This window comes from Theropithecus gelada, chromosome 11, assembly GCF_003255815.1.
Source record: "Theropithecus gelada isolate Dixy chromosome 11, Tgel_1.0, whole genome shotgun sequence".
Taxonomy (NCBI): Eukaryota; Metazoa; Chordata; class Mammalia; order Primates; family Cercopithecidae; genus Theropithecus; species Theropithecus gelada.
Window position 1 is genome coordinate 23,776,885 of NC_037679.1, and position 27,341 is coordinate 23,804,225.

The window sequence follows — 27,341 nt, forward strand, 5'->3', positions numbered from 1 at the left end:
AACAGCATCACTGGCTGGGTGCGGTGGCTCACGCCTATAATCCCAGCACTTTGGGAGGCTGAGGCTGGTGGATCACCTGAGATGAGGTGTTTGAGACCAGCCTGGCTAACATGGTGAAACCCCATCTCTACTAAAAATTAGCTGGGCATGGTGGCTGGCACCTGTAGTCCCAGCTACTCAGGAGATTGAGGCAGGAGAATCGCTTGAACCCGGGAAGCAGAGGTTGCAGTGAACCGAGATCACACCATTGCATTCCAGCCTGGCGACAACAGTGAAACTCCATCTCAAAATAAAAATAAAAATAAATAAATAAAACAGCATCACACAGACATAGCCTAAAAGGCATGTCCTTGTTCTCTTATTCTGTGTGTTGCTACAGTAAGTGAATTAAATAATTGATTTAAATAAATAGATTCTTGTAACAGGACTTTAACAACTTGCTCTGAAATCTGAAGATGGCAAAATATTTTAGCAAATGTAACCTATTTCTTGCATAATCATAACTAAGAACTGTGTGGGAGCTGTGTGGTTTGTTAATCAATTAAAAATAAATTGCTAAATTGCTGATCCATATTAAATACTAGGTATAAAACCTCATGAATTAATTTAAAAATTCTCCATGCAATAGCCTTATGTTTTATTCTGCTAATATTTACCTATTTTTGTTTTGCATTCTTTATTAACATGCAGCATGGCAGAACAGTATGCTAAGGTATGGTAAATATAGGCACAATGATGTTTTTGATAAAATGCCTGACAGGTTTTCAGGCGATTGTGGAAGTTGCCTTTTGTTGCTCTTTTACTCTGTCACATTTTATATGTAAATTGACATGTGCTAGAGTGCTTTTTTTTCATAATTGCAAATTAAGATGTGTTTGTTTTCATGAAAAAATTTTTGGGGTTTGATTAGTTTCTGGTAATGAAATTAATCGCTTAAATTTCATTCTTATGTTTATTATTAAAAATCCTGTATTTTCTTGCTTCTATTATATTTCTGTTTGTTATCCCTAAAGTATTATTTATGCTGTTTATTAAAGAAGGTTTTACCTAATGGATATTAACAGATTGCTGCAGGCCAGGCGTGGTGGCTCACGCCTATAATCCCAGCACTTTGGGAGGCCGAGGTGGACAGATAACCTGAGGTTAGGAGTTCGAGACCAGCCTCGCCAACATGGTGAAATCCCATCTCTACTAAAAATATAAAAATTAGCTGGGTGTGGTGACACATCTGTAATCCCAGCTACTCCTGCCTGAGGCAGGAGAATCACTTGAACCCGGGAGGCGGGGGTTGCAGTGAGGCAAGATTGTGCCGCTGTACTCCAGCCTGGGCAACAGAGTGAGGCTCTGTCTCAAAAAAAAAAAAAAAAAAAAAAAAAGAGTGCTGCTTGATTATCGTAATATCACTATGGTTCATACCAAACAGGAATGCGATTGAGTAGACTTTGAATAGGCTTTTCTCCAGAGTCAAGCACTTGTCTGACATAGCTAGAGAAGGGTGTGTGTGTGTGTGTGTGTGTGATTTGTGTGTAGCTATTGAAAGCTGGCGTGTATTATAAGTATTTGATAGTTTTCCATTAATTCTGATTGATTTACACGTCAAGTTAAAAAATGTTTTCCCCTTCTATTATGAGATACCTTGGTTTTGAGTTTTCTCCTTTCAACTATGTTTATATCCTACTCATTATTATTGTTTGTAGCAGCAGCTAAAAGCACAGAATGGTAAATGCATGGGTTTTTGATGTGTGGGAAAGTATAAGGGAGGGTGGAGCAAGTTCAGGAGACAGAGAGGAATGTCAGGCTAGTGCAGGGCCACAGATTGGTGGATTCTATTTGGTAGTTACTAGGGACTGATCATCATTTGGAATTGAAATTTGCTTGATTTATGGAAGGGCTGGCATTTATGTTATTTTAGAAAAATGTGCCCACAAGCTCTCAGCGTAATTCACGAATTTGTCAATGCATCCTTCCTATGTATTTTAGAGTTTGTCTCTTTAATTACAGTCAGGGTTTTGCATTTCAGAGAATACAGGGCTGTCTGGCACCTTTCCCTGAGAGTTCAATTCTCTCTTTGCTAATAAGACCCTATTTAATGGAACAGAATGTTTTTTGGTAAGAAATAACTGCATTCGAATTATTACTCTCATCATAGGATACTGTATCTTGATATAGACACTGTCAAAAATTTGACTACATGGTTATTTACCTATCTTAAAACGCCAGAGGTTAGATGTTTCATGACTAAATCCCTGATTCCAGTAGTTGCATGTTTTGCCTCTTTCCTCAAAGTCAACTAATTCTAAAGAATTGAGATTTTTTAAAAAGTCGAGATTTTACTATCACACTGAATAACATATTGAGTTTCTTGTATTTAGTATGCAGAAGTTCAGATAATCCCCATTTTGGCCTCCACATAGATTTGATGTTTATAATTCTTTGCATAAGTGACTTTTCCCCTTCTTCTTTTTATTCTTCTTCTTCTTTTTTTTTTTTTGGAGATAGTCTCATTCTGTCGCCCAGGCCCAGGAGTGCAGTGCTGCAGTCTTGGCTCACTGCAACCTCTGCTTCCTGGGTTCAAGTGATCCTCTTACCTCATCCTCCCAAGTAGCTGGGACTTAAGTGGGTGCCAGCATGCCCGGCTAATTTTTGTATTTTTTGTAGAGACACAGTTTCACCATGTTACCCAGGCTGGTCTTGAACTCCTGGGCTCAAGCAATCTGCCCTCCATGGCCTCCCAAAATGCTGGGATTACAGGTTTGAGCCACCTCACCTGACAGGTTTTTCTCCTTCTATAATATGCTATAGAATAGAAACTATTTTATTGTTTTATTAAATTGGGTTATTTCTTGTTAATACACAAAAGGGACTATAGTAATTTTGAAATAAGAGTCAAAAGTAAATATAAATTATGAACCAAAATGGCTAGATCATTTTTATTTCTAACACAAATGATACAGCTACTTACATTTTATGGTTTCCTACACCAAGCCTTACAGTAGTATCTCCTTGTTTTAAAACTGGACTGGGAATAAGAAAGACAAGATCAATATTGTGTTATAGAAGAGCATACTTTTTCCCCCTCTATTGTCATGCACGTCCATGTGAAGAGACCACCAAACAGGCTTTGTGTGAGCAACATGGCTGTTTATTTCACCTGGGTGCAGGTGGGCTCAGTCCAAAAAGAGAGTCAGCCAAGGGAGATAAGGGTGGGGCCGTTTTATAGGATTTGGGTAGGTAAAGGAAAATTACAGTCAAAGGGGGATTGTTCTCTGGTGGGCAGGAGTGGGGGTCACAAGGTGCTCAGTGGGGGAGCTTTTTGAGCCAGGAAAAGGAATTTCACAAGCTAATATCATCGCTTTAGGCAAGGACTGGCCATTTTCACTTCTTTTGTGGTGGAATGTCATCAGTTAAGGTGAGGCAGGGCATTTGCACTTCTTTTGTGATTCTTCAGTTACTTCAGGCCATCTGGGCATATACATGCAAGTCACAGGGGATGCGTGCAAGTCACAGGGGATGCGATGGCTTGGCTTGGGCTCAGAGGCCTGACATTCCTGCCTTGTTATATTAATAAGAAAAATAAAATAGTGTTGAAATGTTGGGGCGGCAAAATTTTTTGGGGGGCGGTATGGAGAGAGAATGGGCGATGTTTCTCAGGGCTGCTTCAAGCAGCATTAGGGGCAGCGTGGGAACCTAGAATGGGAGAGATTAAGCTGAAGGAAGATTTTGTGGTAAGGAGTGATATTGTTGGGTCATTAGAAGAAATATTTGTCGTATAGAATGATTGGCAATGGCCCGGATGCGGTTTCGTATGAATTGAAAAACTAAACGGAAGACACAAGGTCTGTATAACAGAAGGAGAAAAAACAGGTATTAAAGGACTAAGAATTGGGAGGACCTAGGATATCTAATTAGAGAGAGCCTAAGGGGGTTCAGCATAATGACTTGGTTGGTGAGTTTTTAGGCTCTTAAGTTTTTGGGGTGCAGTTTAAGTTGTTCTGGTGTCTGGAATGAGACTGGGACTTAATAAAAAGGAGTGTCCACACAGGAGCTCAAATGGGCTGTAACCTGTAAAATTCCGAGGACAGGCCTGGATTCTGAGAAAGGAAAGTGGTAAAAGTATTGTCTAGTCCTTTTGAAGTTGGTGATTGAGCTTGGTGAGGTGTGTTTTTAAAAGACCGTTAGTCCATTCTACCTTTCCTGAAGATTGAGGACGGTGAAGGATATAAAGGTTTCACTGAATACCAAGAGCCTGAGAAACTTCTTGGGTGATTTGACTAGTAAAGGCTGGTCTGATATCAGACTCTATAGTGGTGGGAAGGCCAAACCGAGGAATTATGTCTGACAGAAGGGAAGAAATGACTGCGGTGGCCTTCTCAGACCCTGTGGGAAAGGCCTCTACTTATCCAGTGAAAGTGTCTACCTAGACCAAGAGATATTTTAGTTTGCTGACTGGAGGCATGTGAGTAAAGTGAATTTGCCCATCCTGGGTGCGGGGCAAAACCTCCAGCTTGATATGTAGGGAAGGGAGGGGGCCTGAACAATCCTTGAGGGGTAGTAGAATAGCAGATGGAACACTGAGAAGTGATCTCCTTGAGGATAGATTTCCATGATGGAAAGGCAATGAGAGGTTCTAAGAGGCTGGCTAGCGGCTTGTAACCTAGATGGAAGAGGTTATGAAATGATGACAGAATAGAACGGGCCTGTGAGGCTGGAAGGAGATAATTTCCTTGGTCTAAGAACCATTTCCCTTGTGTGGGAAGAGATTGATAGGTGGAAGTTTCAGTGGGGGAGTGGGTGGAAGTGGCCGATATGAAGGAGGAAAACTGCCGTGAGGGATATAAGTTGGAACCTAGCTGCTTTTTTAGCTAACTTATTAGCATAAGCATTGTCCTGAGTGATGGTTGGGGGAAGAAAATAGATTTTGGAAGTTATGAGAACTGTAGAGAGTTGAGCATAGTTTGTGATTTTTAGGGCATCTAACAGTATTAAAGCAGTGGCAGGTGCTGTGCGCAGACATGAGGGCTAGGCTAAAACAGTAAGGTCAAGTTGTTTGGACAGAAAGGCTACAGTATGCGGTCCCAGGTACATACAGTACGTGGTCCTGGCTCTTGTGTAAGAATTCTGTCCGCACTAACCATGCCTAGGAAGGAAAGGAGTTGTTTTGTAGAAGGGATTGGGGTTTGGGAGATTAGCCGGACACAATCAGCAGGGAGAGCACGTGTGTTTTTATTCGAGAATTATGCGGAGATAGGTAACAGATGGGGAAGAAATTTGGGCTTGACTCAAGTAATGGGGGCTGTCCGTTAGGCCTTGCAGCAGTACAGCCTAGGTAATTTGCTGAGCCTGTTGGGTGTCAGGGTCAGTCTAAGTGAAAGCAAAAGAGAGGCTGGGATGAAGGGTGTAAAGGAATAGTGAAGAAAGTATGTTTGAGATCCAGAACAGAATACTGGGTTGTGGAGGGAGGTATTGAGGATAGGAGAGGATATGGGTTTGGCACCACGGAGTGGATAGGCAGGACAATTTGGTTGATAAGGTGCAGAGATCTTGAACGAACCTGTAAAGCTTGTCTGGTTTTAGGACAGGTAAAATGGGGGAATTGTAAGGGGAGTTTACAGCTTTAAAAGGCCATGCTATAGCAGGCGAGTGATAACAGGCTTTAATCCTTTTAAAGCGTACTGTGGGATGGGATATTGGTGTTGAGTGGGGTAAGGTTGATTAGGTTTTAATGAGATGGTAAGGGGTGCATGATCAGTCACCAAAGAGGGAATAAAGGTATCAGCCGCTAAGCCGAGAAGGTCTGGAAAGGAGTCAGAGAGCCTTGGGCCAGAGCTCCAGGGGCTCTAGGAGTGGCTGCCAGGTGAGTTGAACAGTCCGATTTCCATTGGGGTCCCGCACAGGTGGGACATGGCTTAGGAGGAATTCCTTGGCCCAGTGGCCAGATTTCCAGCACTTGTAGCAAGTTCCTGGGGGAGCAGGTTCTGGAGGAACCCCTGGCAGCTGCGGTTCAGGCATTTGGAGTTGTGTGCTGGAGATATGGCTGGGGTTTGTCATAGTGGAGGCAAGGAATTGCAACTCAGAAATAAGTTGTTACTTGGCTGCCTTTATTCTATTATTGTACACCTTGAAGGCGATGTTCATTAAGTCGTGTTGTGGGGTTTGAGGGCCGGAATTTAATTTTTGGAGCTTTATTTAATGTCGGGAGCAGATTGGGTAATAAAATAAAATGCATATTAAGAATAAGACAGCCTTGTGACCTTTCCAGGTCTACGGCTGAAAAGCGTCTCAGGATTGCTGCTAAACAGGCCATGAACTGGGCTAATTTTTTCATATTTGATGAAAAAGAGCCTAAATACTAACTGATTTGGGAGAGGATAAAGAAAAAGGAATGTTAACCTTGACTATGCCTTTAGCTCTAGCCACTTTTTTAAGAGGAAGTTGCTGGGCAGGTTGCGGAGGGCTAGTCGAGGAACGAGGAACGAAACTGTAAGCTGGACAGGGGTGTGAGGAGGGGAGGTGATAAAAGGATGATAGGGTGGGGGAGCAGAGACTGAGGAAAAATTGGGACCTAGCTCAGCCTGGCGGGAGAGGGGAGAGGTCAGATGGGTCTGTAGAAAGGAAGATTAGAAAGACTCCGCGACGCCTGGGGTTGGGACTGAGGGGACAGGCGGGAGGGAAAGAAGGAAGATTTGGGACGAGTTGCATTGGGAACAGAGACTAGGGAGGGACCAATGTGTAAAAGAACGCCTGGACGGCAGGCACCTCAGACCATTTGCCCGTTTTACGACATGAATTATTTAGATCTTGTAAGATAGAAAAATCTAAAGTGCCTGTTTTCTGGCTGTTTAGAGCCATTGTCAAGTTTGTATTGGGGCCAAGTGGTGTTGCAGAAGATGATAAGGCGTTTAGGTTTTAAGTCAGGTGTGAATTGAAGAGGTTTTAAGTTCTTGAGAACACAGGCTAAGGGAGAAGAAGGAGGAATGGAGGGTGGAAGGTTGCCCATAGTGAAGGAGGCAAGCCCAGATAAAAGAGAGTAGAGACACAGAGAGGAGTTCGGGGGTTCTTGCCCTCCAGAAAAGTGGGAAAGGGGTCGGTGCACGGAACTAAGTTATTGGAGCGCAAAAATAAGAGACTGGGGCTCAAAAATAAGAGGGGCTGTAAAAATAAGAGGTTGGGGTTCTTGTCCCTCCCCCAGTAGAGCAGAGAAGGGGTAGAAACAGGGAGAGAAGGGGTCAGGGTGCTTGCCTCTCCCCCAGAAAACCAGAGAAGGGGTAGACACAGGGAAGGTAGGGGTTGGGGTGCTTGCCCCTCCCCCTGAAAAGCGGGACTTGCCACTTAGGGTGAAGGACCAAGGCAGGTGTCCCTGCAGCGTGGTCAGACACCTCTAAAACGTGGGTGAGTAATCAGAGAGGTGGTCCCTGCAATGATTAAACACCAAGGGAAGGCTGCCTTCCCCAGTCTGTGACCGGTGCCGGCGTTTTGGGTCCACGGATAAAACGTGTCTCCTTTGTCTCTACCAGAAAATGAAAGGAATTGAAATTAAGAGAAGGGAGAGATTGAAAGGTGGTGCCAAGATTGAAAGGAGAAAGAGGTCGAGGGATAGTGAGAGAGGTTGGAGAAGAGAGTCAAAAGAGGCCGCTTACCTGATTTAAAATTGATGAGATGTTCCTTGGGCTGGTTGGTCTGAGGACCAGAGGTCATAGGTGGATCTTTCTCACAGAGCAAAGAGCAGGAGGACAGGGGATTGATCTCCCAAGAGAGGTCCCCTGATCCGAGTCACAGCACCAAAATGTCATGCGCATCCATGTGAAGAGACCACCAAACAGGCTTTGTGTGAGCAACATGGCTGTTTATTTCACCTGGGTGCAGGTGGGCTGAGTCCGAAAAGAGTCAGCCAAGGGAGATAAGGATGGGGCCGTTTTATAGGATTTGGGTAGGTAAAGGAAAATTATAGTCAAAGGGGGGTTGTTCTGTAGTGGGAAGGAGTGGGGGTCACAAGGTGCTCAGTGGGGGAGCTTTTTGAGCCAGGATGAGCCAGGAAAAGGAATTTCACAAGATAATATCATCGCTTTAGGCAAGGACTGGCCATTTTCACTTCTTTTGTGGTAGAATGTCATCAGTTAAGGCGAGGCAGGGCATTTGCACTTCTTTTGTGATTCTTCAGTTACTTCAGGCCATCTGGGCATATACATGCAAGTCACAGGGGATGCGATGGCTTGACTTGGGCTCAGAGGCCTGACACCTATATTTAACCATTTATCTAAGGATAACCATGGTATAAACAATTTAATACTAAAAATTGATAATAAGAGTAGCAGCAGCTGTTACCATTCATTGAGTACACACTTTTTGCCAAACTTGCTTTTATTTCTCATAGCAACTCCAAAATGGTATGTAGCTCTAGGCATAGTTTATTAGGAAATTGATTCAGAAAGGTTAAGTAATTTGGCAAGCATCACACAGCTGGTAAGTGTTTGAGATGGGATCTGAAGATAGGTATCTCAAAAGTCCACACTTTCCATTATAAACTGTGACATAAGAGGGTTCTACTTTTTCTTGGCAATTAGATAGATAACTGTAATGTTATTGGAATACAACTGAGCAAGAAAAAATTTATAACATGAGTTATAAATACAGAGTTTCTGGTTTATTAGAATGTGCAGCTTTAGCATAGTTTGCATATGAAATCAGTACTTTATCTTTCCTGGGCCAAATGGATTATTGAACAAATGTAGCTTAGTGTGCAGGAAAATACACCTAAAAGCTTCAAGGCACAATTAGAAGAATACAAAGAGTATTTGGTCAGGATTTCTACCCAAGAGAATTGAAGACATATGTCCCCACAAAAACTTGTTGATTTTGATGTTAGGATTTTTAAGTGGTTTGCTTAACCTGTTTCTCATGAAAGCAGAAGGAAGGTCATATTAATTATTAGCATTGTATAGTTTTGCTATTTCCTGCATTGGTACAGTAAACGTTTAAGTTATGCTGGTTGAATTTGTGAAATAGTTTTACAGATCAAGTGATAAAATCTAGCTGTCACTTGAAAACTGAAAAAAAAAACATGAACAAAATGTGAATATATGCAGAAATATTATCTTTATTTTAGCTTTGCTGATAAATATAAAAATTTTAGACAGCTTATAGTCTAATTTTGTTAATGTGTCCACTCTCACATCCTGATAATAATGTGATTAACTCTTACTATGATAAATACCTAAAATGCCTTGTAGAGACTGATGATTTGTGAAATAGGTGAGTAATCTTTTTCTTTTCATAATGAGTGTCTTCTCTTCATTAATACCTTGTCCTCTGTGGCAGGAAAAGAATTTGTGTGGTCCCGAGTTTGATGGCACTGAAACTCAACATTTTCCACTAAAAAACAATTCTCTTTGTAAAATTATAAAAATAATCTACCCAACCGGCATTTTGAGTCCTAGATTTCTACGCAAGAGAATTGAAGACATATGTTCCCATAAAAACTTGTACAAAAATGTTCATAGCAGCATTGTTCATAATAGCCAAAAAGTAGAAACAATTCAAATGTCTATCAATGGATGAATGGATATATCAAATGTGATTATTATTCATATAATTGAATATTATTCAGCCATAAAAGAATGAAGTATTGACTCATGATACATCATAAACCTTGAAAACATTATTCTAAGTGAAAGAAGCCAGACACAAAAATTACCATATTGTATGATTCCATTTGGCAAATATGTAGAGACAAAAAGTAGATTAGTGGTTGCTAGAGGCTGGGGGTGGGGGAATGGGCAATGACTACTAATGGAATGGGTTTCTTATTGGTGTGGTGAAAATGTTCTGGAATTAGATAGTGGTGATGGTTGTACAATTTTATGGCATGTGAATTATATAAAATATGATAAAGTGTTAAAAATGTAATACACCCATGGAAACTTTGGAAAATACAGAAATGTAAAAGGAAGAGAAAAAATTATTTTTAAAAGACAGTCCCTTAGAATATTGAAGTGGTGGGGTTTTTTTTGTTTTTTGTTGTTGTTGTTGTTTTTTTTTTTTGAGACAGGGTCTTGCTGTGTCACCCAGGCTGGAATGCAATGGTGTGATCACAGTTCATTGCAACCTCTGCCTCCTGGGCTCAAGTGATCCTCCCACAGCCTCCTGAGTAGTTGGGACTACAGGTGTGTGCCACTACACCTGGCTAATTTGTGTGTGTGTGTGTGTATATTATATATATATATATTTTTTATTTTTTATTTTTTATAGATATGGAGGCATGGAGGGGGTGATGGGGGAAGGTCTCGCGATGCTGCTCAGGCTGGTCTTAGATTCCTGGGCTCAAGGGATCCTCCTGCCTCAGCCTCCCAAAGTGCTGGGATTACAAGGCGTAAGCTAACATACTTGGCCTGTAGGAAGGTTTTAAATTATCGATCCAGCTTTTAAAATAACTACAGGATTATTTGTATCTTCTGTTTCTTCTTGCATCATCCCTGGTGTATTATATATAATTTGCCATAACTTTTCTTATTTGCAGGCATAAAATTATTAAGAATATTTTGGGTGATCCTTTAGTTTTTCAAGATGTTAAAACAATTTCACTGATTTTAAACAGGAATTCACTTACTACTTAAAATATCTTTTATTATAGAATATATCATAAACAAGAGAATGTAATACATATATGTATTTTTTAAAGAATAAGTGAACAAAGGTGTATACGTGTGGATATTCACCGGTCAAGGTTGAGTAACAAGTATCACTGGCATGTTGAAAGCTCCCTGTGTGCTCCTTCCTGGTTGAAATCTCTCTCCCCCACATTTGTGTTAACCATTACCTTGTTTTTCTTTATACTTTCTCCACTTCCTGTATAGGTTCCTAAGCAATATATGGTTCTGGAAAATAGAGTAGCAAGCACAAGCCTTGTTATGTAGGGAAAGGGTAATGTTGCTCTCTTAGATAAAACCTTTCAGAAGATAAACTGTGCTGTCTCTGGGTCCCAACCTGGTTTTAGGTTCCCTTCTGGAGAAGTGAAAGGGCAAGGTTATAAACGAACCATGTGACTTCCGCCAGGCTATGCTTTAGGCTAGTATTTATTTATTTATTTATGAGATGGAATCTTGCTCTGTTGCCCAGGCTGGAGTGCAGTGGTGCAATCTTGGTTCACTGCAACCTCTGTCCCCCGGGTTCAAGCGATTCTTCTGCTTCAGCCTCCCCAAGTAGCAGGGATTACAGGTGTGTGCCACCACGCCCAGCTAATTTTTTTTTTGTACTTTTAGTAGAGATGGGGTTTCACCATGTTGACCGGGGTGGTCTTGAACGCCTGACCTCAAATGATGCACCTGACTTGGCCTCCCAAAGTGCTGGAATTACAGACATGAGGTACTGTGCCCAGCCTAGGCTAGTTATTGAATAATCAACTAGGTTGGGGGAGAGGCTTGCTTTTTATTTTTTATTCAAAGCTCACCATGGCCTTTCCATGCTCTCCTCTCCATTCCCACAGAAGTATTGTGCTTTGGCCTACTTCTAGGAGCAGGAGCAAGGCCATGGTGAGCTTTAAATAAAAAATAAAGAGCAAGCCTGCTGGGTGTGGGGTCTCACACCTGTAATCCTATTACTTTGGGAGGCTGAAGCAGGAGGATTGCTTGAGCTTTCGAGTAGAAGACCAGCCTAGGCAACATAGTAAGATCTCATCACTACAAAAAATAAACAAAAATGCACTGGGCGTTATGGCATGCATCTGTAGTCCCAGCTGCTCGGGAGGCTGAGGCATGATAATTGTGTGAGCCTGGGAAGCAGAGGCTGGAGTGAGCTGAGATTGTGCCGCTACCCTCCAGCCTGGGTGACAGAGTGAGACCCTGACTCAGTAAAATAAAAAATAAAAATAGGCTGGGCGCAGTGGCTCACATCTGTAATCCCAGCACTTTGGGAGGCTGAGGCAGGAGGATCATGAAGTCAGGAGTTTGAGACCATCCTGGCCAACGTGATGAAACCTCATCTCTACCAAAAAAACCAAAAAAAAAAAAAAAAAAAAAAAAAGGCTGGAAGTGGTGGCACGTACCTGTAATCCCAGCTACTCCGGAGGCTGAGGCAGGAGAATTGCTTAAAATCTGGGAGGCAGAGGTTGCAGTAAGCCAAGATTGCACCACTGCACTCCAGCCTGGGCGACAGAGCAAGACTCCATCTCTAAAAAACAAAAACACAAACAAACAAAAACCACAAGTACAGATGAAAATATGGGCGAGTTCTCCTGGGCATTCTGTCCTTAAGTTAGAAAGATGGTCCGGCAGCAGGAAGCCTCTTGTGTTGACTTCCCTCACACGACTGTTGATACTGTTGATTGAGACACGCAGCTCCACTCCCGACTGGCTGGCTCCATCTGCCTGCATTGCCATCCTGGGTGCCTCATTGTGGAGGCTTTCTTTGTCTCTCTCCTGTGTTGGATCTCTTGTATCCTGGATCTTATATTTCTTTCTTGGTTATTCTTTTTATTTTGTTTCCCATATCCCCTTGAGAGAGGGGGCTTGTGAAGTAAATTTTTGGTAACTGTGCACGGGTGAAAATGTCAAATGTCTTGATTCTGTATAGGCGCTTTGATCGACTATTCCATACTTGCTTTATTGCCTTCTCACTTGTCTTGTTGCTCTTGAGAAGGCTGAAGTTTTTCTGATGCCTGATCCTTTATCCGAGACTGTTTATTTTTTTTCCCTTTGGCTTGTGGAATATTCTCCTTGTTCTTGGTGTTCCTGAAATACAGTGATCATGTTGCTTGGAGTGGGCCTGTTTTCACTCAGGTCATTGTCACTGGGCCTAGACAGGCTCTTTCAATCAGGCAACTTTTGTCATTCAGTTCTGGACATTTTCTCTGAATTATTTCTTTGTTGTTTTTTCTCCCTCCTTTTTCTTTTTTCTTTTTCCTTTTTCTGGGGTTCTATTGTTTGGCTGTTGGAACTTATAGACTAGTTCTGTAATCTTTCTTTCTTTCTTTCTTTCTTTCTTTCTTTCTTTCTTTCTTTCTTTCTTTCTCTTCTTTTCTTTTCTTTTCTTTCTTTCTCTTTCTTTCTTTCGACAGGGTCTCGTCTGTTGCCCATGTTGGAGTGCAATGGCACAATCATGGCTCACTGCAGCCTTGACCTCCTGGGGCTCAGGTGATCCTCCCACGTCAGCCTCCTGAGTAGCTGGGACCACAGGTGCACACTACCACACCTGGCTACTTTTTGATTTTTTGTAGAGATGGGATTTCAACCATGTTGCCCAGGCTGGTCTCAAACTCCTTGTCTCAATCAAGTGATCCCCCTATCTTGGCCTCCCAAAGTGCCAGGATTACAGGTGTGAGCCACTGCACCTGGCTGTAACGTTTTCTCTCTTTCTCGCTTCCCAACTCCTTGTTCTTTTTGATTTATTTTCTTGGAGATTACCTCAACTTTATTTTCCAGTCCTGTTATTGAGGAATCTTTTTGGGTTGCTGTTTGAATGTTTCTTTTATATGGTATCCTGTTCTTGTTTCATAGATGCAATATACTTTCTTATTGCTCTAAGGATATTATGATAGAGACTAAAACAGACAAACAGAAAACAATTTGGAAGAGATAAGATTATACAGGGAGGAAAGAAACTTTCAAAACTGTATTATATTTAGAAGATTTCCTTACATGTCTGGTATTCCTTGGCTGTCTGCTCATAATTAGGTGTGGGAGTGTAAACGCTGACTTGAACTCTGGGCTCCCTGGCAGGGCTTATTGACTTTGAGCTTCATTGAAGTGCCATCTGGATGGTCCCTTTGCTGTGGAACCCCTCAGGTCAGTATCTTCAAGTCTTTCTTCTAGGCTGGTCAGATTTTTCAAGGAAGAGTCTTCTGATCTCCTGCTTGAAGAGTGAAAGTCTGGCTCCTGGTATTTTGGGAGCCGAGGTGGGTGAAGAGACCTGGGAGTCTCTGCATTCAGTATGCATATGGCCATTGAGTCCCTGTTTTAGGTAAAGTACTCACCCTCCAAGGACTCTGTTATCACTGTCTTCAAAAATAAGACTCAAACTTTTGCAGGGGTGGGAAAGGGGTAGTTGCCAACCTTATGAAGAGAGGAACGAGGGATCCAACTATTTCTCAACAACCTTCACCCCATATTCCTTGTCAAGCCTTCTGGGGAACTGGTTGCCAATCCCCAAGTCTCTTGTGGACTATGTGGTATAACATAAGTTGGATTTCAGCTTTCCTGTTAGTTTGGGATTTGGCTTTCTAGGATCCTCTGTCAATTTATGTTTGCTTACTTTTCCAGCTTCAAAAATTCATTGCTATTCTCCATGCTCCTTTTTTTCCCCCTCACTCTGGTCCTTGTGGGTTATGATTTAAAAATTATCTTTACAGCCCGTTGCGGTGGCTCACGCCTGTAATCCCAGCACTTTGGGAGGCCGAGGCGGGCGGATCACGAGGTCAGGAGATCGAGACCATCCTGGCTAACACGGTGAAACCCCGTCTCTACTAAAAATACAAAAAAATTAGCTGGGTGTGTTGGCGGGCGCCTGTAGTCCTAGCTTCTTGGGAGGCTGAGGCAGGAGAATGGCGTGAACCCAGGAGGCGGAGCTTGCAGTGAGCTGAGATCACGCCACTGCACTCCAGCCTGAGCGACAGAGCAAGACTCCGTCTCCAAAAAAAAAAAAAAATTATCTTTACAATATTTTTAGTGTGGTTTTGGTGGGAACCAAAATTAGATGCATTTTTTTTTTCAATCTTCTGTCTTACCCGAGATGTGCTTTTTCCTTTTTCATAAGCTCATTTCTTTTGAGAGACGAAAAGCAGTTATTCAGATTAGGGTAGATTTGCCTTAAATTTGGAATTTGCCTGCAAAATTGTGAATTTTTATACATTTGTTAATATTGATAACCGTGTTAGGTATGTTTTTGATATATAATTAGCAGCCTGGTCTACCCTGAAATAACTTAGAACATGACTAGATGAAAGAAACTGATTGAGCTTGCATACAGCATATTTTAGCAACAGTTTCCCCTGATTTTCTTTCTTTTTTTTTTTTTTTTTTGAGACGGAGTCTCGCTCTGTCGCCTGGGCTGGATGGAGTGCAGTGGCCGGATCTCAGCTCACTGCAAGCTCCGCCTCCCGGGTTTACGCCATTCTCCTGTCTCAGCCTCCCGAGTAGCTGGGACTACAGGAGCCCGCCACCTCGCCTGGCTAGCTTTTTGTATTTTTTAGTAGAGACGGGGTTTCACCGTGTTAGCCAGGATGGTCTCGATCTCCTGACCTCATGATCCGCCCGTCTCGGCCTCCCAAAGTGCTGGGATTACAGGCTTGAGCCACCGCGCCCGGCCTCCCCTGATTTTCTTTAAGCTCTTTAGCATCTTAAAGTTAAGAGTTGTTTTTTTTTTTCGTTTTGTCATAATTTACTTGTGTTTCTTATGACCTCATTATAAAGGGGTTGATTTGTAGGAAAAAAATCTGAATCTTAGTCATGGTGATTGAGAGCTACTAGAAATTTTTTAAAAATGGTCTCCATTTACCCACAGGCTTTGGCTGAGCAAAGGGAAACTTGGAAAAGGTGAACTTTGCTGAAACTCACTCAGCTGGTTAATGACTCAGGAGTTTTTTGTTTGTTTTCTCTTGTCAGTTATGGCAAGAGAAAACTATATATACAGCCAGCAGGGGGAGCTCTTTCTTTTAAGCTTTCATGAGAGAAGTATTATACTATTTATGTTTTCTGTATTGCTACAAGGGTAAGACAGCCTATAAGACTAAAAGTGATACAACATAAGATAGACACCATGTGAAAGAAATACAGGGAAACTTTGTTGGAACTACTATATATATGTATTGTGACCACTTTTGTATTTAGTTATGAGAGAATACTTCTAGAAGTGGGGATATTTTGTCATTTATAGTTTAAAAAGGGGCATTTACATTAAACCATTTTTATAGGCTATCAAGAGTATTATTCATTTAACAGATATTCTGTGTTTACTATTTCCCACACATGATTGTAGGTGCTGGGAATACAGTAACAAGTAACATATCAAGATTAAGACCTCACAATTTGAAGTTCTTTTATATGAAGTGTAAATACAAGCCTAAAAGAAATACTTTTCCCCCGAAAGAATTGATTCTTTAATTTGGTAGGACAATCAACTGCATTTTTCCTATGTCAGATCTTTAATCAACAGCAAAATAAATATAAGATGATAATATAACTTATACTGAATGCTTACTTTTAGGAATTTCACACAAATCTTCAAATACCATTGTCTTCTGCAAAAAAAATAGACTATTCCAGTGTTCTTAAGCTTTGCTGCATATTGGAATCACCTGAAAAATTTAAAAAGGCTATTAATGCATGGCTCCCCAGCCCAGACATTCTGGTTTAACTGGCATGGAGTGTGGTCTGAACATTGTGATTTTTAAGCTCCCTGGGCTATTCTAATGTACAGAAAAGTTTGGGAACTGTTGGACTGTTTCCTAATAGTGACAGCTTCCTGAAGACAAGCTCCTTTGAATCCTATTCTTCCTGTTCTGTCACTTTGCACAGCGTATTTGACCTAGCAGTGATCAATAAACATCCAGTGCTTGGTTTCCTACTAACTCTGCTTCGAGTTTTTGGTCATCAGCATAATGACTCACTCGTGTACTTATTTAACTTATTTATTCCACTCTTCGTCATTTTCACCTTGCAAAACCCCAAGCCTGATTAAACTCAAGTCTCTGCACATTCTGTCTCTGCACCTACCTAGCTGACTGCAGCTGCAGAAAGACATATCATGGGGATGACTCTTTAAATATGTGACCACCAGCCTCACAGACACCCTTGGTGCCACCAGCAATCCTATTGTATTTCTTCAGTCTGTTCTTACTCCTCTCTCTCTCTCTCTCTCTCCCCCTTTTTACATCCTGTTTTCTCCCATCACTCTCAGCTGGTGATTTTTTTTTTTTTTTTTTGAGACGGAGTCTTGCTCTGTCGCCCAGGCTGGAGTGCAGTGGCACGATCTCGGCTCACTGCAAGTTCCACCTCCTGGATTCACGCCATTCTCCTGCCTCAGCCTCCTGAGTAGCTGGGACTACAGGCGCCTGCCACCGCACCCGGCTAATTTTTTTGTATTTTTAGTAGAGACGGGGTTTCACCATGGTCTCGATCTCCTGACCTTGTGATCCGCCCGCCTTGGCCTCCCAAAGTGCTGGAATTACAGGCGTGAGCCACCGCGCCCGACTCAGCTGGTGATTTTTGCTGTGTATTTTAACAGAGAAAATGTAAGCAATCAAAAGTGAATGTCCGCATGCTCCCACCTGTGTAGGTGACATTCCCCCGTAACTCGAGATGAACTGTTCAGCTCTTCTGGGGTAGCCTGCATCCATCTTTTCTTCCCCACTCAAGGAATCACCCTTCTTCTTGTCTGTCTTTCTTCATCAGGTTTTCCATGTCTGCTGGATTACTTCAACCAGGATAGAAGTATGCCATTTTATCCTTAATCTAAAACCAAACATTAAAGTCTTATCTCCACACCTCTATTCAGCCATCATTCTGGTTTTCTGTGCCTCTGCTTTTTACCTGTAAAATGGACAATAATATTGGCCCTACTTATCTCTTAGGAATGTTTTGAAGACAGAATTGAAAGTACTTTGAAATGTTAAATGTGTACATGTATATATGTATTTGTTTATAAATTCAAAAGTTCTGCATTGAATACCTGCTGGGTGCTAAGGTGCAAAGAAGAAGAAAAATATGCAGTATCCTCAGTGAGCTTTCAGAATAAAGTCAGAGAAGCCAATAAAAAATTACAGTATAATAGTTCTAATGGAGGTTGTGGTATATTGAAATAGATTTTTTGACAACTCCCATTTTTACACATCATGTGTTGACATTTTGAAGTATTCTGAATCCATCTTTCCAATATGATCAGCTAACGAACGGTGGTTTTAACTGTACCAGGTTTCAGCTTGACATTCCAATGAGTCTTATACTATTTCAGGATAGAATTATGTATTTTTATGAAATTGGAGGAAAATGCTTAGGAGAAGGTGTTGCTGACAGAGGAGAATTTCAGGCAAGTCAAGGCTGATTTGATATTCTCAAGACAAGGACTTGTTTGAGTGGTATTAGACTACCGGAAAGACCTCCTATTGTAAAATTAAAAAACCTTGACGTTTGCTCAGTTATGCAACAGAGTTATTCAGAGGATGAGTGGTAGAAAGATGGAATGGGAGCTCAGAGTGTTCTCTGTGTGTACAGACCCCTTCTCTTCTTGCTCCTCTTTCCTTGGACCACTTCTTCAGGGTACAGACTGGGCCCCAGCATCTGCCAGGCTGGAGTCTGGCTTCAGGCACCTTTCTTAAGAGCGGGAATGGAGAAAGGTGAGAGAAGCCTGGGCTTCTGAGGATGTGCCTCTGGAGAGCTGATGGGATGTGAGACGGGCGCATTGGTTGAGAACATGGACTCTGGAGCCATGTCCCCTGGGCTGAAATCCCAGTTTTGCCACTTACTAGTTCTACAGTCTCATGCAAGTTCCCTAACCCCTCTGTGTTTCAGTTTTCTCATCAGTAAAATGGGAATGATGATGATTTCACTTCATAGGATGGTTATGTGAATTAAGTGAGTTAAAGTATGTAAAATGTTTAGAACACTGTCTAGCTGTAGTATTTACTGCCATTGCAATAATTCCCACTGTGGGAGGTTTAGAGGTTGCCTTTGCCATCAACATTTGCATCCTAGCCTTTGTAAGGCAATTATAAAGGTTGCTGGGCTTCTCGCTTACAAAAAAATTGATGAGATGGGTTATTTGAGGAGCAGGTGTTGAATAATCAGTTAAGGATTATATAATTTTTTAACTCTTCGGGAAAGGATTGCTTCCTCTTCTCCAGTAACATGCAAGAAGAGTGCTCTTCCTCTACGTGTTTCCATTGAGAATGTGATAGGTAAATGTGTCTTGGGGATACATGTTATATCTGATGGTCAGCCTTGTGTGCACAAAGGGCAATAGGAGCAAAGGTGGGAACCACCCAGATCTTCAAAGCACTAGGGAACATAGGGAAGTGCGATTAGAAAAGGCTGACAGAGGCCGGGCACGGTGGCTCACGCCTGTAATCCCAGCACTTTGGGAGGCCGAGGTGGGTGAATCTCGAGGTCAGGAGGAGTTCAAGACCAGCCTGGCCAGCATGGTGAAACCCTTTTTCTACTAAAAATATGAAAAATTAGCTGGGTGTAGTGGCAGGTGCCTGTGATCTCAGCTACTTGGGAGGCTGAGGCAGGAGAATCACTTGAACCCAGGAGGTGGAGGCTGCAGTGAGCCGAGATTGCATCATTGCACTCCAGCCTGGGTGACAGAGTGAGACTCCATCTCAAAAAAAAAAAAAAAAAAAAAAAAAAAAAGGCTGATAGAAATGTGCCTTGTGGACAGGGTTAGGAGGGGTGGCAGACATTCCAGGCAGAGATAAGGGCACAGAGGCTGAGGGTGCATCAGGTATTTGGGATACTCTTGGTAATCAACAAGTGCTAGACACAAAACTGGAGGCTGGAGGGAAGTGGCAGAAGTTGAGACTGGAGTTTAGATTGTGTGTTCTGTAGCAATATCTCCCTGAGCACAAGAGTGACGTGACCGTGACTGGATTTTCATGTTTCAGAGGTCATTTTGGCAGCAGTGAGGACAGGCTGGATAGGGTGAGTGGATGTGAGGAGTATTGGGAGAGGTGAATGGAATCAGCCCATAGAGTCGATGGGCCCTGGGAAACGGGCTCCAGGAAATGGAGGAAAGGCAATGAGATATTTAGGAGGGAGATTCAGTGGGACTGGAGAGTGTGATATGGGAAGAGGAGGAATCTGGGTTGATGTGAGGGCTTGAGTAAGGTGTGGGAGGCTGCAGCAGAGATCCCTCAGGTACCACAGGGAGACTGCAAGGAAAGGGAGTGACCTGTTAGAGAGGGCAGGACCCTGGGAGAGAGAAGAGCCAACAAGGAGAGCAGCGTGGAAGATGCTGTGGGAGGCTAGAGGCCTTCATTTAAGAAGAGTTTCTGTTTCACGCAATGGTGGGGACAGAAGCCACATTACACTTGGTTTCTCAGCAAGGGTGTTAGAGTCATTCCGGAGTTTTTTGGAGATGAGATGGATGAGAACTAGGCTTGTTCTGTGCTCCTCATACAGAGCTGTTTCTGTCCCTCTCCGCTTGTTAGAATTGATGAATTTTTCCTCCTCTGAACGTCACCGTTCCCTATACTTACTTCTATTAGAGTGCTAATTACATTTCATATTTGTTTCTTTTTTTTTTTTTTGAGACGGAGTCTCGCTCTGTCGCCCAGGCTGGAGTGCAGTGGCCGGATCTCAGCTCACTGCAAGCTCCGCCTCCCGGGTTCACGCCATTCTCCTGCCTCAGCCTCCCGAGTAGTTGGGACTACAGGCGCCCGCCACCGCGCCCGGCTAGTTTTTTGTATTTTTTAGTAGAGACGGGGTTTCACCGTGTTAGCCAGGATGGTCTCGATCTCCTGACCTCGTGATCCGCCCGTCTCGGCCTCCCAAAGTGCTGGGATTACAGGCTTGAGCCACCGCGCCCGGCCTCATATTTGTTTCTTTATGCATCTGTCTTCTCTCTCCCTGCCCATTAGACATAGATTTTCTGGAGGAGGGGCTGATCATTCATCTTCTTTTTCTCAGCATCTGTTACACAGCTTCATTACAGTGGGACTCATTGAACATGTGTGAGATGAATGGATAGATAGGTGGGTGGATAAGTTAAGAGGTTGGATCAAGGTTACTGTGTGTGCGTGTGCATGTGTGTGCACTTGTGAAGCAGGTGATTTGGCTATGAAAGCAAGAGAGGCAGGCGGGGTAGGCTCAGCACTTATGAACAACAGTACATATTTATAATCATCACTTTGACGAACAGGAAAGGGACTGATTAGGAAGAAGCACCAACAGGGTCCTGTTGAGATCGGAGCTTCTTAGTTCATAAACATGCAGGAATTTTATGGAATTGTAACAACTCAGGATTTTGGAGCTAGAGGGAGCCGTAGGGTTAATCTAGTGCCACCTCCTGTTGAACACAGGGCACTAGTGTATGTGGGCTGCCTTCTTAGCTAGATTAAAAGCATTTTGAGAGTATGGCCATTATCCAGTAAACATTTATTAATTGACAATGTTAATACAATCTTTACATGAGGAGGGGATGCAGAAAATTAGGCTTATCATTTACTTAGAAAGAAAGACTGAAAAATAGTTCAAAAACCTATGTATCAGGCAGCAGGAGAATAGCAAAGACAGGTAAATTCAAATGTGTTCTGAGGGCCTCCTTATCAGCACTGTGAAATGTTATTTACCCAGTCTTAAATTTGCATCTAACCTTATCCCCTCCCCAAACTTCAGGAGGTTTTCTCCTACTTGTTTCTTGGTGTTTTTGCCGTGAATTTTTACTTTCAGTGGACTGTATACTATGGAACAATAATGTAGCATCATTTTTTTTTTTTCTTCTGGTACTGGCACGAACAAGTACTTGTTTGTAATGGACTCTGTATAGAAATATATTTTGACATGTGTGTTGGAAAATAATTGTTGCTAATGAATGCGCATTCTATCCCATGCCTAGCCCATTAGAGCTCTTTTTTGGCTCTGTACAGTATTGCCTCCCCGACACCATTTGCAGAAAGGGATGTGCCAGGATATGGTCATTAAGGAAGCATTAAATTTAGCTCGCCATTTGGCCTGTGATCTTTCCCAAAAAGCTTTGGTCATGTATGAATGTTGCTGTCGGCTGGGCACCTTTTTTTTTTTTTTATTTTTATTTTTTGAGACGGAGTCTTGCTCTGTAGCCCGGGCTGGAGTGCAGTGGCCGGATCTCAGCTCACTGCAAGCTCCACCTCCCGGGTTTACGCCATTCTCCTGGCTCAGCCTCCGGAGTAGCTGGGAATACAGGCGCTCGCCACCTCGCCCGGCTAGTTTTTTGTATTTTTAGTAGAGACGGGGTTTCACCATGTTAGCCAGGATGGTCTCGATCTCCTGACCTCGTGATCCGCCCGTCTCGGCCTCCCAAAGTGCTGGGATTACAGGCTTGAGCCACCGCGCCCGGCCAATTTGTTTTGTTTTTGGCATATCTGGGTCCTCCAGCTCTGGGTGGAGACGAAAAGGGTCTCCCACATTTTGCTGCTGTTACCTGGGATGGCCAGCAGAGGGCAGGCTGGCTCCTTTCCCTGATCCAGTACCTGGGACTCTTCTTCCTGCCCTGTTAGTCTCTGATCCCCACAGATTTTCTTTTCTTCCTTTTTCTTTTCTTTTTTTTATTATTATACTTTAAGTTCTAAGGTACATGTGCACAGCGTGCAGGTTTGTTACATATGTATACTTGTGCCATGTTGGTGTGCTGCACCCATTAACTCGTCATTTACATTAGGTGTACCTCCTAATGCTATCCCTCCCCCTTCCCCCTACCCCACAACAGGCCCCGGTGTGTGATGTTCCCCATCCTGTGTCCAAATGTTCTCATTGTTCAGTTCCCACCTATGAGTGAGAACATGCGGTGTTTGGTTTTCTGTCCTTGCGATAGTTTGCTCAGAATGATGGTTTCCAGCTTCATCCATGTCCCTACAAAGGACATGAACCTCATCCTTTTTTATGGCTGCATAGTATTCCATGGTGTATATGTGCCACATTTTCTTAATCCAGTCTATCATTGATGGGCATTTGGGTTGGTTCCAAGTCTTTGCTATTGTGAATAGTGCCGCAATAAACATATGTGTGCATGTGTCTTTATAGCAGCATGACTTATAATCCTTTGGGTATATACCCAGTAATGGGATGGCTGGGTCAAATGGTATTTCTTTTTTTTTTTTTTTTTTTTTTTGAGACGGAGTCTCGCTCTGTCGCCCAGGCTGGAGTGCAGTGGCGCGATCTCGGCTCACTGCAAGCTCCGCCTCCCGGGTTCACGCCATTCTCCCGCCTCAGCCTCCGAGTAGCTGGGACTACAGGCGCCCGCCACCTCGCCCGGCTAGTTTTTTGTATTTTTAGTAGAGACGGGGTTTCACCATGTTAGCCAGGATGGTCTCGATCTCCTGACCTCGTGATCCACCCGCCTCGGCCTCCCAAAGTGCTGGGATTACAGGCTTGAGCCACCGCGCCCGGCCGTCAAATGGTATTTCTAGTTCTAGATCCTTGAGGAATTGCCACACTGTCTTCCACAATGGTTGAACTAGTTTACAGTCCCACCAACAGTGTAAAAGCATTCCTATTTCTCTACATCCACTCTAGAACCTGTTGTTTCCTGACTTTTTAATGATTGCCATTCTAACTGGTGTGAGATGGTATCTCATTGTGGTTTTGATTTGCATTTCTTTGATGGCCAGTGATGATGAGCATTTTTTCATGTGTCTGTTGGCTGCATAAATATCTTCTTTTGAGAAGTGTCTGTTCATATCCTTCACCCACTTTTTGGTGGGGTTTGATTTTTTTCTCATAAATTTGTTTGAGTTCTTTGTGGATTCTGGATGTTAGCCCTTTGTCAGATAGGTAGATTGCAAACATTTTCTCCCATTCTGTAGGTTTCCTGTTCACTCTGATGGTAGTTTCTTTTGCTGTGCAGAAGCTCTTTAGTTTAAATCCATTTGTTAATTTTGGCTTTTACTGTCATTGCTTTTGGTGTTTTAGACATTAAGTCCTTGCCCATGCCTATGTCCTGAATGGTATTGCCTAGGTTTTCTTCTAGGGTTTTTATAATTTTAGGTCTAACATTTAAGTCTTTAATCCATCTTGAATTAATTTTTGTATAAGGTGTAAGGAAGGGATCCAGTTTCAGCTAGCCAGTCTTCCCAGCACCATTTATTAAACAGGGAATCCTTTCCCCATTTCTTGTTTTTGTCAGGTTTGTCAAAGATCAGATGGTTGTAGATGTGTGGTATTATTTCTGAGGGCTCTGTTCTGTTCCATTGGTCTATATCTATGTTTTGGTACCAGTACCATGCTGTTTTGGTTACTGTAGCCTTGTAGTATAGTTTGAAGTCAGGTGGCGTGATGCCTCCAGCTTTGTTCTTTTGGCTTAGGATTGTCTTGGCAATGTGGGCTCTTTTTTGGCTCCATATGAACTTTAAAGCAGTTTTTTCCAATTCTGTGAAGAAAGCCATTGGTAGCTTGATGGGGATGGCATTGAATATATAGGTTACCTTGGGCAGTCTGACCATTTTCATGATATTGATTCTTCCTATGCATGAGCATGGAATGTTCTTCCATTTGTTTGCGTCCTCTTTTATGTCATTGAGCAGTGGTTTGTAGTTCTCCTTGAAGAGGTCCTTCACATCCCTTGTAAGTTGGATTCCTAGGTATTTTATTCTCTTTGAAGCAATTGTGAATGGGAGTTCACTCATGATTTGGCTCTCTGTCTGTTATTGGTGTATAGGAATGCTTGTGATTTTTGCACATTGATTTTGTATCCTGAGACTTTGCTGAAGTTGCTTATCAGCTTAAGGAGATTTTGGGCTGAGGTGATGGGATTTTCTAAATATAGAATCATGTCATCTGCAAACAGGGACAATTTGACTTCCTCTTTTCCTAATTGAATACCCTTTATTTCTTTCTCCTGCCTGATTGCCCTGGCCAGAACTTCCAATATTATGTTGAATAGCAGTGGTGAGAGAGGGCATCTCTGTCTTGTGCCAGTGTTCAAAGGGAATGCTTCCAGTCTTTGCCCATTCAGTATGATATTGGCTGATCCCCACCAATTTCCTGATGTGTCAGATCACACAGACTCTGGAATCAGTTATGTAAAGAAAAAACTAGTGGGAAAGCGGCACAAAATTCATTTTTTTCCTCTAAACGACTTGAGATTTTTGGGGAAGATCTCTTTTAGCCCACATTGGTGGCCTTCTCTGAGCATTTTCTGCCCTAATTCTCCTAAAATCACCCACAAAAGGTTTATGGGGCTCAACCCTCAACCCTGTGATGCGGGGAAGTTTGTAGTCTTCAGGTGTTGGATGATGATTCTTAGTAGAACCATTAAAGAGGCTTCTCTTGGCTGGATGCGTGGCTCACACCTGTAATCCCAGCACTTTAGGAGGCTGAGGTGGGTGGATCACCTGAGGTCAGAAGTTCAAGACCAGCCTGGCCAACATGGTAAATCCCTGTCTCTACTAAAAATACAAAAATCAGTCAGGCTTGGTGGCGGGGCCTTTAATCCCAGCTACTCAGGAGGCTGAGGTGGGAGAATTGCTTGAAACTGGGAGGTAGAGGTTGCAGTGAGCTGAGATCACACCATTGCACTCCAGCCTGGGCAACAGAGAAATTGGGTCTTCATTCTGAAGACTTTAAAACAAAATAGAAAAGAGGCTTCTTGTGTTTGAGGTCCCACATTAAGGTCTGCAGCGCACCGCACTCCTATAAAAAGACACGGCCTTTATGGAGCTAAACAGTCTTTATGTATCCATGTTAATAGATTGTTGTTGTTGTTCTTGGAAAAATGTGATAGTAATAGTCATCCCTTTTAGAGGAAGAGCTAAATTTGTGAACAGTGTTGGGCTATGGGTTCTGGAGTCCTGAATCCTGTTTTTGATGCTACTGGTTTTTTCTGCACATCATCCTGTTTGTGTTTGTTGACTTATTGGTGACTCCTCTTCAGTGTGTCTCATTGAGAAAATACATTTCTTGGCTAGGCGTGGTGGCTCATGCCTGTAATTCCAGCACTTTGGGAGGCCAAGGCAGGCTGATCACCTGAGGCCAGGAGTTCAAGACCAGCCTGGCCAACATGGTGAAACCCCATCTCTACTAAAAATACGAAAATTAGTCGGGCATGGTGGTGGGCACCTGTAGTCTCAGCTACTTGGGAGGTGGAGGCAGGAGAATTGCTTGAACCCAGGAGGTGGAGGTTGCAGTGAGCGGAGATCTTGTCATTGCACTCCAGCCTGGGTGACAAAGTGAGACTCTGTCTCCAAAAAAAAAAAAAAAAAGGAAAATACATCTCTTCTTTTAAGATTTAGTTACCATAGTAAGGAGGATTAATCCTATATCAGAAAATGTAACTGCTTTCTTGGGGGGAATGAGCATTTCTCTCTGCCATCCCAGTCTGTCCACTGAAAAAAATTATTTGCAGTTTATTTCTGTATTAAGAGTGAATATTGAACAATGAGCAGAAGGTGTGTCTGTTGTTGTCATTGTTCATTCAACCCCACCAGTGGGAAGACCAGTGGAATGTAAAATTGCTCCAGCTATGTATACTGTTCAATTTCAGCATCCATTGACATCTGTGTCTTCTCCATGGAAGGCTGGGGCTGGACTTTCTTCAACTTTCCCATTAAGTTAATGCTCCTTGCACTTGAATTTCAATCTGTGTTTTACTTGAAACCATATCCAAAGTGTGTGTCAGTGCTTTGAATATAGTTATTAAATGAGAGCTTCAGGAAATGACATGACTGAGCTTTCCTGGAAAATGAACCTAATCCTTCTCTCAGTTCATGGAATAATGAAATTTGAGATCCTTGGGGGATAATCTAGTCCAATTTGCTTATTTTACAGATGAGGAGATTGAAGGCTCAGAGAGTTGAATAAGATGCATACAACCAGCTCACATCCATTAGGAGCTCTGTTATTATTTTAAAAAATCAGAAAATGACAAATGTTGGCAAGAATGTGGAAAAACATTGAAACCCTTGTGCGCGGTTGATGAGAATGTAAAATGGGGGAGCTGCTGTGGAAAACAGTATGGTGGTTCCTCAAAAAATAAAAATAGAATTAGCATATGATCCAGCAAGTCTATTTCTCGGTGTATACCGAAAAGAATTGGAAGCAGGGTCTCAAAGAGATATTTGTACACCCATGTTCATAGCAGCATTAGTCACAATAGCCAAAAGGTGGAAGCAGTCCAATTGTACATCAGTGGATGAATGGATAAACAAAATATGGTACAGCATCTACATACAGTGGAACACTCTTCAGCTTTAGAAATGAAGGAGACTGACACATGCTATGACGTGGATTAACCTTGAGAACACTATGCTGAGTGAGATAAGCCAGTCACAAAAGGACAAATACTGTATGATTCCACTCATAAGAGGTACCTAGAGTAGTCAGATTCATAGACACAGAAGTTTAATGGTGGTTTCCAGGGGCTGGGGAGAGAGAGTGAGATGGTTTGGCTGTGTCCCCACCCAAAGCTCATCTTGAATTGTAGTTCCCAGAATCCCCACGTGTGGAGGGAGGGACCCAGCGGGAGGTGACTGGATCATGGGAGTGGTTCCCCCCATGCTGTTCTTATGATAGTGAGTTCTCACAAGATCCGATGGCTTGATAAGGGGTTTTCCCCTTTTACTCGGTGCTTCTTCCTGCCATCATGTGAAGAAGGACGTGTTTGCTTCCCCTTCCACCATGATTGTAAGTTTCCTGAGGCCTCCGCAGCCATGCTGAACTGTGAGTCAT

General features: G+C 42.7%; 1 protein-coding gene across 1 annotated transcript in view; it reads left to right on the forward strand.

Moving 5' to 3' along the window:
• The window catches only part of TBC1D30 (TBC1 domain family member 30), a 110,989-nt gene that overhangs the window by 10,753 nt on the left and 72,895 nt on the right, over positions 1-27,341 (forward strand). The window lies entirely within an intron of this gene.